Consider the following 7669-nt stretch of genomic DNA (forward strand, 5'->3'; position numbering starts at 1 on the left):
GGAGATGAGATGAACGGAGGTGGTGAGCTCGAGACGGAGATGATGATGAACGGGGATGGGAACGTGGTGAACGATGACCGACGATGACCGAGATGATTGATTCAGACGATGACAGTGATGCAGGCCGGAGATTGACGACCGGAGATGGTTGCGACTCGGAACCGTGGTTGCGAGTCGGACGAGTCGGAACGGTGGTTGCGACTCGTAATGGAGTTGATGCGAGTCGGAACGAAACCGTGAAGAGCCGAAACCTTGATTGCGACTTGATGAAGATTGCGAGATGATGGATTTGAAGGTTGCGAGTCAGACGATTTGAACAATGAGGTTGCGACAAGCCGTGAAGAGTCGAGATCTCGGTTGCGACTCGGAACTGCGGTTGCGAGTCAGACAATTTGAACAATGAGGTTGCGAGTCCGGATGATTGGCTGGTTGCGACTCGTCCTTCAAATGTGGAATATTGGAACAGTGGTTGCGACAATGGAGGAAGAGGACTCGAAACCAATTGAATTTGGAAACAGTGGATTTGAAATTTTTGAGATTCGGAATGTGTTTTTGGAAACAGTGGATACCAAGAGATAATTTTAAAATTTTTTTAATTATGAAAACTGGTAATGTTATTTTAAAATTAGGAAATAATTGAAACCTTTTTAAAAAGATTTGTTAGAAAACTGTTCGAAAATAAAGGAATTTCTCAAAACAACTTTTAATTTCAAATCTTTTCAAAAGTAAAACAATATCCCTAATCCATTAACAACTTCCAATAAGATCAAAATACCAAAATATACTAACTTTTGATAAAATTTCGATGAACAAACAAAGAACGTGAAGAACGCTAAGAACTCGAAGAACACCGAACAAAAAATAACGAAAATCTTGAATCTTTGATATCAAACCGAGCCTAGAAAAAGGTTCTTTGGCTCTGATACCACTTGTAAGTCCCGTTTAACCGGATCTTTCAATGATATCAAACCTAATCTTGTGAAAGTGCGGAATCCAATCACAAGATGATTCAAGAAAACCGAAAAATATGAAAATCAAAGAACACAATACCGAATCACCTTTAAACTTGCACACGATTCTATTACTTGAAAAGCAAAATCGTCTGGTACAAGCTTGCAACCAATCGTCTCTCCCTCTAGAGGAATTCTGTAACTGTAAAGATCCAACCCTAAAACAAGTAGAAAACTTGTTTATATACTAACCTAAGCCCAAGTCCCTACATGGGCTCCCCTTGGGCCTGCTTGGCCCACATGGCCTAAAGCTTGGCCCAAGTGACCTATAAAGGTACAAAACCTAATATAAACTAACCCGGTAAAGCCCAGTTCGTAACCATAGCCCGTTGGATTAATTTGATGCGTCAGTCTCACACTTTAGGGCCTAACACATATTATAGTGTACAAATGAAAAATGATAAGTGTTCGAGTTACAAGTTACAATACATATAAAGTTACAAGTTCCCAACAATGCATATACACTACACAATCAATGTATATAAAACTAAGGTTAAAAAATTTGGAACCAAGTGAACTGCGCCCTCAAAAAGTACCAAACCTGTCAATTTTGATTTGCATACACATTTTCTCAGTTGACCAATTCAAGTCAACATGTGGTACAGGGGTTGAACAATTTAAGTTGTATAAAATAAAAATAAAAAATTGCATATTCATTCAAAAAAAATATCACAATACATAAAATATAAATTATTCCTTTCTATACAACATTGGAAGTTTTTATTAGTATTTTTATCGGAATCTAAGATTAAAAGTTTTAGCATGTTCATGCTTTTTAACTCTTCAAAGTGTCGCGTATAGCTGTCAATAAGTGAAAATCGGTTCTCTTAAGAATCCAATCCTTGATAATGATTGACCCAGACTCTTGTTTATTGTCATTGCAAAATACACACAGAGTTTAAGGCAACATGTAAGAATCTAAGCACATAAGATACACAAAGCTAGTTCAAATCTTGACCCGATTAAATTTTTTGTAACAAACAAATGTGCCTTGCTGATAAATTTTCAGGGAAAAAGAGTCGATATGAGTTAGCCCGTTTGCGTAGCTATAAAAAGTAATAATTTAACTATGAAATCTTGGTGTACGACAGAAAATGTAATAATCTAAAGCTATAATTATTTTTAGCTACTTCAATGAGCATACTCGACCGCACTGGTGCTATATCAAATGAAATAATTCATTAACCTCTATAATATATATACACACACGTCACGATAGACACATCATGAGAAGATCAATATCTAAGTAGTTATAATATTATAGTTACTGGTGTGGATGATTTAGAAAAAAAAGTTTTATAGCCCAATGAAATGAAATAATTTTCACTATCTATGTATTATAATATTATAGTGACTGGTGTGCATAGAATCATTGAATCATTGACAGTAACCTCCTTATTCTCGTTCTTCTTGTCTAATTAGTTTTCAAGATAAACAACATTGGATCCATTAATAGTGGCATTTATCAAAAGGGTCATAAATATTCAAGTTACTTAAGAGGTGGCGATAGAGGGGTCAAAAGGGGTCATATCTAAATAACTCACATATGTACTATGGGTTGAAACAGGCTGGATCGGGTTGGCCTGGGTTGTTCCACTAACACTTTTTGCCTTTGTAGAAATGACGTAACATGTGCGCTATCATGTTGATGCGCGGTATCTTTTTCCCAGACTTTCCATTCGCGTATCTGTGTCAAAGAAACATGTAGGCTCTAATCACTACTAGAAAAGTAGCCAATTTACTACGGAATTTTGCTACGAAAAAAAATGCGTCACAAATTTTGACAAAATTGTGACGCATTTATAACGACAAAAAAAACCCTAATTTTTTAAACAAATTTGCTACACAATAGTGACAAACGCTAATAACACATAATTCTGTCATAATTTTGTTATAAAATGTGTTACAATTATTTTGAAAGTGCAGCCACACATTTTTTTTTTTTTTAGATATTTTCACATTTCATATATATGATATTTCGAGCAGATGATAAAACCGTCCAACACATCACCGTCCATATTTCTTAACATCAATAAAAGAATTTATTCAACACCTTCTCATATAACCGTCCAAGTGTCCAACACCATACATAAAAGATTTTATTCAACACCTCAACGTTCTCAGATCTAAACCCTACTCCGCCTACTTCGATCGCACCGCCACCATACAACCACCGTCCAACACATCACCAAAGCCTCCTCCGACCAACTCCTCAGCAAATTCGCCGAATAGACCTGGTCGGAAAATCCTCCCGCCGATTCACTTTCCAGCTCTGCTCCTCGATCATCCGCCCGTTCTCACAGGGTATCATTTCACTTTTTCATGTTTTCTTCATCATTTTCTCTTAAACTGCGTTTAAATTTCACTTATCGATGTTTTAATTCTTTATATTGAGTGAATCTGCATTTAAGTTTCACATAGAGATGTTTTTCTTCATCATTTTGAGTTAAGTTTCACTAACCGACGTTTTTTCCATTACTGTTTGTTAATCCATTGTAAACGGAAGTCGTTGTTGGTTCCTGTAGCAACGAGAGATCTATCGTGAAGGAAGAGTTCGTGTTTTGGAACAATCGAGAAGGTACGTTGTGTAAATCGATTGAGCTTTATGTGAATTCAGTTTTTGCTCGTTTGTGCGCGCGTGTTTGATTTACTGTTTCGAGACTGTAAATGAATTAAATTATGTTTGAATTTGTCAATTGCTGTGGTGTTTGTGTTTGAGTTAGGGTTAGGGTTTATTGATATGATTGTACATTGATAACATAACTGTAATTGTATATGTATTGCCATAATAATAGTTCGTATATGTATTGCGATAATAATAGACTGATTAATTAACCTATATTTTCATAGCAAAATAGGAAAACAGGAGGTTGAGAAATTTTATTTACGTTTATTTACGTTTTCGCGCACGATTACGGTTCGAGTTAACGGATTCCGCACGTTAAATCGAAGTCATCGCAGATCTAGTGATCGTTTACGATCCGATCCTGAACTCACAAGTGGTATCAGAGCTACGGATGCTCTGCTCGTAATCGTGATTGAAATCGGACGAGTTTCGGTGAAATCGGATGTGTTTCGGTTGATTTTCGATGTATTTCGAACAAGTTTCTATCAGATTTGATTTGTTTCGTTTCGGATTGAATATCGTTCATTTCGTCTATTTCGGTTTAATTCGGTGTGAGTATCAAACTGTTTGAACAAGTGTTCGTTGTTTTCAGACATGTTTCAGTGAATGATAAACTGTTTTCACGAATAATATCACATATAATCAACAAAAAGTAAGAAAATGCATTTTGAAAAAGATGAAAACAGTAGTTCTTGATTAAGGTTGTTTGTCATTTTGAAAAAGATGAAAACAGTAGTTCTGGAATCTGAGTTTCACTAATCTAATTCCATGCTGTAGTTGAAGGTTGTTTGTGATTAAGAATTAGTTGCAGGTATAAATCAAAGAAAGTATATGATGATGGTGATTCGTTTTAGCTGTGGTTGAGTGAAAGTTTAGTTGCTGGCTGGGTTTTCATTTAGTGATTGAGTGTTTGCGAATCTGGAATAGCGGCTGGGTTTGAATAGACAATTGTGGCTGATAATCAATCTAATCATATATAACTTCATATCTGATTCAAAGTTTAAAAAAATCTGAAACAATGTTCGATTGCCGATTGGTCATATGTTGTTAAATGTTAATTTGATTTAGTGATTTTCGGACTAATTCGATCGTATTTCAGTTAGTTTCAGATCGTTTTGAATATATCGGACATATTACATCGATTGTCTGATTGTTTCAGTGTGATTTCGACGAATTCCGGATTGTTTCGGTCAAATTTCGGACAAAAATTTTGAAACGGTTTCGGTGTGTTCTTTGAAAATCTTGGTATGATTCGACTGAGTTTTGTTTTGGTTTCAGTGATATTTTGAAAGGTTCGAACAGTTTTCATCAATTTTGGATGAATTTCGGTATGACAGTTGTGAATTTCGACTAAAGTTTTGATTATTTCGGACAATTTCAGTTGATTTTAGACAAGTTTTAGTGTGTCGTATGTGTATCTTAAACTGATTTGATGCGATTCGATGATATGTGTATTGTTGTGAGTTAGATCCGTATCAAAAAAGAGAAATTGTGGTTAGAATTGATAGTTATTTGGATTTTTGGTCGAGGAAATAACAGATTAATATATTGTATTATAGCAGAGATTCTGAAAAGCCAGTTACCGTTGAGTATCACTACCACTGTCCTTTCACATTCATCGAGTACAACTCATAATTGCATTATTTTATTATATTTTAGGGTGGCTACTTGGAGGTGATGCATGATCTTCACGGGTCAGACTTCACTGAGGTTCCAGATGACCCTGAGGTGTGGGATCGTGTGCAGGCAGGAGGTCGCAGGATTTGGGTCAGATTAATATATTATATTTCTACCCTGTAGGATCCTGAGGGTCTGTTTCCATGTATTCTTGGTCATGAGGCTGTTGGGTATGTATCTGCTTTCATCCAACTATAACGTTGTTTTCCTTTTTGTTATTGTTTCAAGGGCATAAGCTGAAATTACTGTATGATGTAATAATGACAGGATTGTTGAGAGTGTTGGTGAAGGGGTGACCGAAGTTCGAAACGATAAAGACCGCCAATCTGCAACTCAACTTTTGGTGGAGGGTCCTTGCATATTCGTTGGTCCTATTGAAAGGGCTAGTCAAGAAACTCTAGAGGCTTTTTATCGACAAGTATGTATCAAATTGACTTCTCTATTCGATTTCCTGGATATAATAATATATTAGTTATGATTTTTGTTAGAATATATCGTAATTGTCTCCACATAGACTATATTATAATATATGGTTTATTGTAATTCTCTAGGAGATAATAATTTTTTAGTGTACAATTCCATTTTTAAATAACCGGAAAATTTACAGTAGAATGATAGGCAAATGGGCAACAAGTTACGCTGCAACCCCCAATTTTGAATAGCAAATCCAATCCTACCGAAAACATTTAAACTCACTTTTGTATATGTTATTTGAGGTGTTAATAATTTGTCTATATTTTAATTAGGCACAGGATTCGTACTATAGTGGGAAACCCTTGATCGTTGACGACATGTTTGATAGAGTAGAGGTAATCTTGAACCTTGTTTTCAATTGCTGGCTTGCTGCTATGAATCTTTATATGAGTCGCTGATTTGAGAAAGTGAAATGAAATGAAACAGTTACAGTTACGGTGGTATGGATCAACGTATGTCGTCAGGTATCCTCATTGCAGTTTACGACAGCAGTCAACTTATGTTGATGCCCAGGTAATTTTTGTTTCCATTTTTAATCTGTTATGTATTATGTTTCATGATTTGTGAACTTAGTCGAAAAAAGAGCAGGGGCGGACCAAGCTATATAGTCAGGGGTAGCTGCCCCCTTGAGAAAAATTAGGGGAGCCACGGGAGTTGGTGTCATGATGAATGATAAAAAGAGTCGTTTTTCAGTCGGGGGAACTCCAATTTATCATTTCACGGGAACCTCTACTTTTAGTCAATACACGGTTGTGCATGATGAAAGTGTCACCAAGATTGATCCTAAAGCTCATTTGGAGAAAGTTTGCCTTCTTGGCTGTGGTGTCCCTACTGGTATATTTTTCTTCACTTCAGCATATTGTTGTTATATTCAAAAGCTAGTTGTGTGGTTCTAATTTTTGTCTTCAGGTCTTGGTGCGGTTTGGAACACAGCAAAAGTTGAAGCAGGATAAATGTTTGCTATTTTCGGTCTTGGAACTGTTGGTCTTGCAGTAAGTTTGTATATAAAGATGATTTATCTTTTACTTGTCATAAATACGAATGTTTCTTTTAAAACTGTATAAACTCGAATACCATTTGATAGGTAGCAGAGGGTGCGAAAGCAGCAGGTGCTACACGTATAATTGGGATAGATATTAACAGAAAGTTTGATCGAGGTATGCATTAGTTACATTTTTTCTCTTTTTTATGGCACATGATAAAAACAGATGGTAGGCTTAATAACATTTTCTTTTATCAATTATGAATTGCAGCAAAAGACTTTGGTGTGACTGAGTTTGTGAATCCAAAAGACCACGACAAACCGACCCAACAAGTTCTTGTTGATATGACAGATGGAGGTGTCGATTATAGTTTTGAGTGTATTGGTAATGTTTCCATTATGAGGGCTGCTTTGGAGTTGTCTTCTAGGACGCGTTAGATATCATTTGGTTATCAGTACTTTTTTGCTAATTTTCCTGCAAATTTTATAAAAAAACTGGATTTTCCAGTTTTTTTTTTTGTTTTTTTTAAATATTCCGTCACAAATGTGTTGCAATTTTTTGATATTCCGTCACAAATGCGTTGCAATTTTTTGATATGCCGTCACAATTGCGTTGCAATTTTTTGATATACAACATAGGAAATGCGTAGTAAAGGCGTCACAAATTTCCTACACCATATTTCCGTAGGAAATACGTTAAAATTTGCGTAGTAATTGCGTAGTAAATAGTTTCCGACGGGGCTTTTTCCAACATCAAGGTTTTGTTGCAAATCCGTAGCAAATGTCAATTTTTGACGAATTTGTGACGGAAAAGTGTGTTAAAAATTGTCACTTTTCTAGTAGTGAATCAACGTTTTTTAAATTAAATTTGGTCTTTTATACTATTTAAATTTTCACCTA

At 35.7% G+C, this 7669-nt stretch overlaps 1 pseudogene; it reads left to right on the forward strand.

The window, feature by feature from the left end:
* Positions 1–5313: 5313 nt before the first annotated feature.
* Positions 5314–7239, forward strand: LOC110908536 (annotated as a pseudogene).
* The last annotated feature ends 430 nt before the right edge of the window (positions 7240–7669 follow it).

Source organism: Helianthus annuus, chromosome 14, assembly GCF_002127325.2.
Source record: "Helianthus annuus cultivar XRQ/B chromosome 14, HanXRQr2.0-SUNRISE, whole genome shotgun sequence".
Classification (NCBI taxonomy): domain Eukaryota; kingdom Viridiplantae; phylum Streptophyta; class Magnoliopsida; order Asterales; family Asteraceae; genus Helianthus; species Helianthus annuus.